Here is an 8,696-nt window from a genome sequence, read left to right as displayed (position 1 = left end):
TTGGTCATTCTTACAGGTGTAAGATGGAATCTCAGAGTTGTTTTGATTTGTCTTTCTCTGATAACTAAGGATGTTGAACATTTCCTTAAGTGTCTTTCAGCCATTTTCGATTCCTCTGTTGGACAAGACCTAGTTTTACACTGTCACCCTCAGCAGTCTAAGGAGTACCATAAGCTTTTAGGAATCTTGACTCAGGATAAATTGGGATTGTGGTTTTGACAATGAAAAGAATTTCAGGAGTGGCCATGATAGCAAGGATTTTTAAATAGGCTTGAGGGTGAGCAGATATCTGTCAGTGAAAGCAGTTGCCTGAGGCCCTGCTGCTACTGCCACCAGCTGAGCCACCACCATGCTGTTCTGATCCAAAAAGATCAGAAAGCCTGAGCCAAAATTAACGTCCACCTCTTTTACACTGAGTCTTGGCATCAATGTGGGAGGAGCCATGAGAGAAGAACTCCAAAGCGATGATGGCTTCTGGTCAACTGTGATTGCTCCATGGCTCTGTGACCTCACAAGGAACCATTGTGACGTATGAGAGAGGGCCACTCATATTAGTCACCAGCTTGGCCTAGATCTTGTCCTTCGAATGCAGTGAAGCTGCTGGCTGGCTGCAGAAGATTTGAGAGACTTTGATATTTATTGTCTGATTTTGGAACTAAATATCTGTGATTACCACTGACCTGAATTTTGTAAGTGTGCTTCCCAGTGGGGTCAGGTTTGTGCATGAATTTTGACTGACATGGTTTAGATTTACTTAGTGCCTGTTCTTCAGTTTATTTTATTATCAATCATTTTCTATTATTCTCTACACATTCATCTTTAACATTTTGTACATTGGTTTATTTCTTTATGTTAAGTTTTCTTAACTTAGCTGTAAAAGGTAAGGGATTTGGTTTGGTCATGTGCTTAGAGCATACACACCTGCCTTATTACTTCCCTCAGCATTTCCCTGTGGTTGTGAATCCCCTTATCACATTAAGAGTCTTCTCCTGCCCACCATGCCACTCGTTAAACAGAACATGCTCTGGAAAGTCTTGAGGGGTGACAATTTCCTCATGGCCTTGCAGTATCACAGACAGGCCATCATCTTTTCCATGCCCACAAATACAAGTTTAAGGGAAAGAAACTGAGTATCATGAGGGTAGAGATGAAGAGGGCTGCAGTAGTTGGAGTCATCAGAGAATTTGAGGGTCTGAGTGAAAAGGACCTTGAGGAAGCGTGTGTGTTCACTATCAAGTCCACAGCCCTGTCTCTAACCCAGGGTAGCTCAAAGTCAACTGAGTGCACGATTGTTACTGTGGCTGTTATTGAAGACCAGATGTCCTCAAGGTTTGTGTTGCAGAGGTTTCACATCATCTCAAGTCTCTGGATTTCCGGTCTCTAACAGTGGGTGCTGTACAGGAGGTTGTAAAGCCCCATGATGGTGGAACCCAGCAGAGGAAATGGAGTCATTAGAGGCAATTTGTCTTGATGCTGCAGAGAAATTCTTGTTGAATAGAGAGCACCCGGACTTCTATACTTGACCTGATAAACAGGAATCTCCTAACTTGGACCTTGACATTGGGAGATTTCCTCTTTGTTGGTTGAATTTTGTGTTCAGTTGTTCTTCTTAATACATACACTCAACACTTTTTGTTGAGGCATGGATTTCTGCTTATGTGTTCATTTTGCTTAATTGTTCTGTTTAAAATTTTCTGCCATGTTTTACTTTGGTTTCATTTTTCTTATTTTACACCTTATCTGTGTGAAATAAGGAATCCTCTATACTACTTCTATAGATGTATACAGTGACCTGGGATTACTTTCATCTGCTCTGTGACATTACACCTTCCCCTTGTGCCCCATTTCAATTAAGTTTCCAGCTACTGATGCACAGCTCTAGAAACCATTTCTCTGGAACCAGGGGCTTACAGTATGAACCTCATGTCTGTTTCTTCTTCAGAGAATGACAAAATTGATGGTTTTTTAATATTTATTTATTATGTATAGAATATTCTGTCTGTGTGTATGCCCGCAGGCCAGAAGAGGGCACCAGACCCCATTACAGATGGTTGTGAACCACCATATGGTTGCTGGAAATTGAACTCAGGACATTTGGAAGAGCAGGCAATGTTCTTAACCTCTGAGCCATCTCTCCAGCCTCCGCAATGCTTGCTAAATAGTTTTCCCATAGAATTGTCCAAGGATTCCCTGTTGAACTCTCTGTGAACAGGAAACATCCTCACTGTCATGTGCTGGTTGACTTAGTGTGAAGAAGCAAGAATTCCGATAACAGATGTACAAGTGGATATTCATCAAGGACATTGGAGTACACTAAAGCCTGTGTGTGTGTGTGTGTGTGTGTGTGTGTGTGTGTGTGTGTGTGTGTGTGTGTGTGTTTGCTGTGATGGCTGTTGTTGTTCATCTGGGTTCAGCCGCAGGGTTATACTGACTTTCAAGACTATGTTGTTTTGTTTTGTTTTCACAGAAGTAACCTTTTATTTCCATGTTTCTCAGATTAAGTTTTCTGAGTTTGTTGCTTTGAGAGGATTAGTCAAAGAGACCAAATCCTATATCCTCATCTGTTTCCTCCAACTCTTCCTTGGCTTCAGCCTTGGCTGGGGCTGCAGCAGCAGCAGGAAAAGTAGTGGTTGTAGCAGCCACAGGGGCAGCAGCCACAAATGCAGATGAATCAGCCAGGAAGGCCTTGACCTTTTCAGCAAGTGGGAAGGTGGACTCAGTCTCCACAGTCAGAGCCAGAACCCGCTTATACCCATGGATGCTAGAGTGTGACACTGAAGCAACAGTCGGGTAACCAGTCTGCAAACACCAGCTACATTTCAGATACCCTGTAGAAAGCAAGAGTGCAGAGCCTGCTCTGTGATGTCAAGCACTTCTGGGTTGTAAATGCTGCCATTGTCAAATAGCTGCTGGATGATCATCTCAAAGGAGAAGGGGGAGATGTTCAGCAGCGTATCTTCACTGGCTCCCACTTTGTCTCCAGGTTTTATCAGCTGCACATCACTCAGAATTTCAAAGGTGCTCCTGGAGATTTTAGTAGCCTTGAAAAAAGAGGTCTTCTTGGGACCCAGACCAGTGTTCTGGGCTGGCACAGTAGCCTCACATGGGGCGATGGCACCAGCACAGGCAGCAGCTGGCACTTTATTGGCCAGCAGCATGTCCCTAATCTCAGTGAGGTTCTCCTTGGTGAATACAAAGCCCACATTCCCCCAGATATGAGGCAGCAGTTTCTCTAGAGCTGGGTTGTCCTCCAGATGCCACAGGATGGCCTTCTTCATCATGGTGTTCTTGCCCATCAGCACTACAGTCTTCCTTTGTGGGGACATATGGATCTGCTGCATCCACTTGGAGCCCACATTGTCTGCTCCTACAGTGAAGCATTTTGGATAATCATTCAAAAGTTGGATGATCTTAAGGAAGTAGTTCAACTTTCAGGTCACCCTGTCTTCCCTGGGCATCATGGCAGTGCATCAGGGATTGCCATGCAAGGTTTAAAAATGATGTCACTCTAACGAGGATGTCTGGTGAGCTCAAGACTATGTTTGCAATGATCTTTCCTTGTGTCTTTTTGATGCTCTTGAGGAGCACTAGTCACCATTATATGGGAAGACTCATTATGCACTATGTTAGTCCTGGGATGTCCTTGCTAACAGAAGTTGTGTTTCTCTTTTCATCTTATACCCAAATTGATCACCTTGCATGTTTTTTAACTTCTGGAATTGATCCTCACACACAGGGTGGAGTAGCTGGAAGGCATCAAGTGGTATGTAGGCTTAATAACATCTTATCAATGTTAGTGTCTCTTTTATGCTTCAAGAACTCTCTTGCTTACAGGATTGTCAACTCTCTAGAGTCAGTGCACATCACACACACACATTCAGGGTTCCCTAGATCCTACTTGTCCTTCTTTCATACTTCATGTCTTGTCTCACATTTCAAGAATTTGAATCTTCTTTCTGGGTGATGCATGTCAAGGGTTTGTCAGACTTCATCCTTTCAAATCACCAGATCTTTGTTTTGATCATTGTTCCTTTGGTCTTTGTTTTAAACTCTAAGTGACCACTTATTTCAACTCTGATCTTTCTTATGCTTTCTCATAATTGCTTTAGGGTTTGGCTTGGCATTATTTTCTTTTTAACCCTAAGATGTATCATTAGGAGGTATAAAGTAGCTATGATTTTCATGATGTAGACATTGAGAGTCATAAACTTCTCTTCTAGACCTGCTTTTGTCTTTTTCCTTCTAGCAACTTGTGGTGGTCCTATCCTCCACCTGTCCCAGTGGTGTCAGAGAGGAAGAATTTTGGTGTAAAAATCTCTGTGATGGAGAAGTATCAACACCATACAGAGGGAAAGAATCAATAAATAACAAGAGCACCTGTACATCATCCAGCTTTCCAGATTTAAACAAGCGCTGGATATAAGCTGGTCATGTTTTTCAGACCCATGGTTTTGTTCTGAGGAGACAGAGAGTAAGAGCTCATCTGATAGTGATCATGACAGTGAGACATATGAGGACTACCTCTCCTGCCTGGAAGACTCTGATTCAGACCTACAGAATGATGGTGGAGATGCTGAGATCCAGAAGACTGATAGTGAAGCATTAGAGAATACCTCTCCTGCATGGAGGATTCTAACTCAGAGTTGCTGAATAACAGTGGGGAGGATGAAACCCAGGACACAGGCAGCACCATCATGCTCATCCATCACCCATCAATGTGCTGTTTGTCCTGGAAGACAAGTGTCACCCCATCCTAGGACCACAGGATGATGTTGAGGTTACCAAGACCATCAGCACACCTAGAGACCTGAATGAATTTCCTCTGGAGTCTAGGGAGCTCTCATATGACACTATCAACACCGTGGGTGCTTTCTGAATGAACCAGAGCATGGACCATAAAGACACTGTGGGCACACACCCCAGCCAGAGCACGGACATCGAAGACACCATTGGCACTCGCCATAGCCAGTGGGCAGACCGTGAAGACTCTATGCACACTCATTCTAGCCTGAGCATGGACAATGCAGACACTGTGGGTGCTCTTCCGAGCCTGAGTGCAAACCACAAAGATACCATGGGCACTACCCCTGGAGTGCGGAAGACGAAGACAACGTGGATGTCCCCAAGTGTCAGAACACTGACTATCAAAACATCCAGAAAACCAACTTTGAAGAGTGGCCAGCCCCGAGAGGCAGCCATATCTTCCAAGAAGACACAGAGAAGGGATCTTTAAAGGGGTGAGGAGGCAAATCCATTATCTGTGCTGCTGTTTCTTCTGCTGCATCCTAACCTCAAAGGAAGGAGACTCAACCCCAGGTGAGGGGCAGGAAGACATTAAAAATGGAGTCCCAGTGAGGTTGGGTAGACACACCCAGTGACTTCTCCTTGTCTATTTGATCTTTGCTTTTGCCACTGATAGCACCATTTTTAGGACACAAACCCTAGTCTGTGACCCTAGAAGGAGCTTTCCCACTCTACCCCTTTATGTGGATTCTGAGAAAGTTGAGCATGAAGCAGACAAGCAAAGGATGCAATTAAAGGCTGTGGAGGAAGGAAGAGGGGTTTGGGCTTGGGGAAGGGTGATCAGGAAAGGGAAGAGAAATCATATAGAGTGCTATGAGAGAGCAGACTAGCCCAGTGGTGAGTCCTGAGATGTCAGAGTCACTAACAGAGTCATTTGCTTGTGTCTCCTTTCAAGGTCTGAAGAACAGACCTAGGGCCATGCTTTTAAACCATGGGTCTCATTTTGGCCTGGTGTGGCCCACCAGCCACAAGAGGGAACCAGGTCAGAACTTCATAGAGCTGTGTACCACAAAATATTATGTTCCCTGTGAGATACCCCCAGCAACATGGACACAAGCGCTCTAGCCCTCTTCTCCCTGCAATGGGAGCTGTTCGCTCCCTCAAGGTAAGCTCATTCTTGATCCAGCCCTATGGCTGGACATAGAAGTCAGTCACATGGCCACCCCACCTTAAAGAGCCAGGCATTCAACTTCTGCAATCCACATTATACAACTTCGTGTTCCACACAACATGGGGTCTTCACCAAGTCATTTCCTTGTTGTATGTGAGTATGCTTCTACCTTTATTTGTATTAATATATATACACATATTTACATTCCTACCTCTGATTAAGATATTTATACACATTGTTTACATTTGGAGGTCATTGTCCTCACTCATTGCACAGTTATTCATTCTCTTAGTCTTCAAGTTAGATAGCTAGAAATCAGTAGTCATATATGTTTATTATATTTATATTTAGGCTAATCAGGTTATTTAGATACATAGAGATCATACTTAATATAGACAGTATAATCTTCAACCTCTTCAAAGAGCTGTAAAAAATGGCCTTTAATCTAACTCATAGTTCTATAGTTGTGAGACACAATCGCTCCTGGCATCACCGCTCTACTCCCGAGAAAACGTTGAGCACCAAAGACTCTCCACATGGAGCTTGTCTTCTTCCTGGCAAAACTGGCCTTTGGGCAAAGAAAAAGCCCATACCTCAACCACTGACAAAATTACAAAATATCCGTAAATGGAGAAAAACAGGATTGTCTTATCTTGCCAAGACAGGGTGAGAGAGTCCTAAAAGGTTTCTTGCCTTTAAAAAATGGCATGTCAGTTACATCAGGCCTTAGCCAAAGTTGGTTGACTCAACATTTCCTAGTTTTAAAGATCCTTATCAATGACCAGCTATAAGGAAGTTTATGTACTGTGCAGGAGTTAATGGAGCACAGGGTAGAGAGGAGGAGAGGAGTGTGTGAAACAAGGGAAGAGAGAAGAAAATCAACAAGAGATTGAGGAGGACAGGGCATGACACTGGGGATGGGGAGGAGAGTCTGCCCATAGGAAATTCCAGTTCCAGCCAGGCAACTGAGAAGACAGAGATGAGCATGGAAGGCAGGGACAGGAATCTTGGGTGGGCTAATCAGGAGAAACTCCCTGAAAAAGAGATATATGGGATGCAGGACATGGGTTCCCAGGAGCAGAAAAGCATGCCTTTGGGGGGGGGCGTCAAGCCAACCCCTTCCCAGAAGCCTCCTTCTCCTTCTGCTCTAATCAACCTCAGGCTGATCTGGTGCATCTGTATTCTTTTCTTCACAGCCTCCTGACACCAGGGTCCATGCTGCCCTTCCCATGTTCCAGAAATTTAGAAACTGTGGTAGTATTTTAATCCCAGTGAATGAATTTTTCTCTTTAATTGGTTAAAATTACAGGACTTTTCTGGCTACTGTGAAAAGATAACTAGGACTTCAGAGGGCTGTGGAACATCACTGCCAGACAAGGTCAGCATTGTTAAACTGCTTTATGTCCAGTGATGACATCTGGGATCTAGATGGGGGAAACATTCGGTCATGGGGCTATGACGTGTCAGCCAGTGTTATTGTGTATGTTCTTGCTGAGTGAGGTGTCTGCAAAATCCTCATAGTCTCCATGCAGGTTGTGAACAGTTCTCTGGGTCAGCAAGTGCTTCCCATCTGACAGGGAATCCATGGTTCTCGTCTGAGGTGATTAGTTGGATCAGTGGTTCTCAATAGTCCTAATGCTGCAACCTTTTAATATAGTTCCCCCGATGTGAAGAACCCCTTTTCTCCTGCTTCATAAGTATGTTTGTGTCTGTTATGAGTCACAATGTAAAACAGTCATCTCTGTTTTCTGATGATCTTAGGTGAGCCTATGAAAGGCTCATTTGACCCCCAAAGAGGTAGAGACCCACAGATTGAGAAGTGCTGATTTAGATGAATTAGTTTGATTCTCTGAGTGTCTCTGTGTGGAAGATGATTTTCTGAAGCCTGGTCTTGATGGAATTCATCAATGAATCGGGCTTTCTTATGTCTCCCAGACTTCTGAAGTTGGCAGGCTCAGTCCTGCAAATGACAGCACCTGAGCTGTGGATCCTTACAGCAAGGTCCTCATGTACAAATCACAGCATGTCAGAGGGTCATGATGTCTGCACTGGCTTTGCACTGTTCTTCACCCTTGTCCTCTGTGTCACTCTAAACCTTCCCCACAGACTAAGGACAAACTCCAGTTTCCCATCAGCATCTTCAGAGGAAGGCTCAGGACACTCCTAGTCCCTTCCCTCATGAGGAAATCCTGATGCTAAGACCAATATTAGTGATTTTGCAGTGCTTGTGTGAGTGTGTGTATATGAGTGTGCGTGTGTTTTTGTGTGTTTCAGGGAAACAGTCAGACAGTTCAGAAGGTCATCCAAGCATGCAAAAAAATTTTCTCTGACATTTGAAGATTAAAAAGAATGGGAGCCCATTGTGGTGGCACATGTCTTTAATCCCAGCACTGTGGCAGAGGCAGGCTGATCTCAGTGCATTTGAGACCAACCTGGTGTGCAAAGTGAGTTTTAGGACAATGAGTACTGTTACACAGAGAAACTCTGTCACAAATAACCAAAAATAAAAAAAGAATAGGAGAATGGAAACGGCAAAAGGAAAAGCTATGCCTTATTTTTCTGGTTTGAGTTGGAGATCATGAAGCAAGCAGGCTTGGCCGTGATGTAGAAACTGCCATGTAGAGGGAAGACTTCCTATGAAGTGTAAGTCCAGTGTCTCATTAATGGAACAATCAATCTTCCCATGAATTATTGTGTTTTCAAATGAATCCATATTTCTGAGTAGAGGCATTCTGGGGAGGGTACTGATGGGCTCAATTATCTTAACATCTAAGGGAGGAGA

The 8,696-nt window shown here is 43.9% G+C and overlaps 1 pseudogene; it reads right to left on the bottom strand.

Moving 5' to 3' along the window:
* Positions 1 to 2,529: 2,529 nt before the first annotated feature.
* Positions 2,530 to 3,458, bottom strand: LOC148117127 (putative ribosomal protein uL10-like pseudogene; annotated as a pseudogene).
* Positions 3,459 to 8,696: the final 5,238 nt, after the last annotated feature.

This window comes from Myodes glareolus, unplaced genomic scaffold (genome assembly GCF_982192425.1).
Source record: "Myodes glareolus unplaced genomic scaffold, mMyoGla1.1 HAP1_SCAFFOLD_51, whole genome shotgun sequence".
Taxonomy (NCBI): domain Eukaryota; kingdom Metazoa; phylum Chordata; class Mammalia; order Rodentia; family Cricetidae; genus Myodes; species Myodes glareolus.
This window is presented reverse-complemented; position numbering and strand designations above follow the sequence as displayed.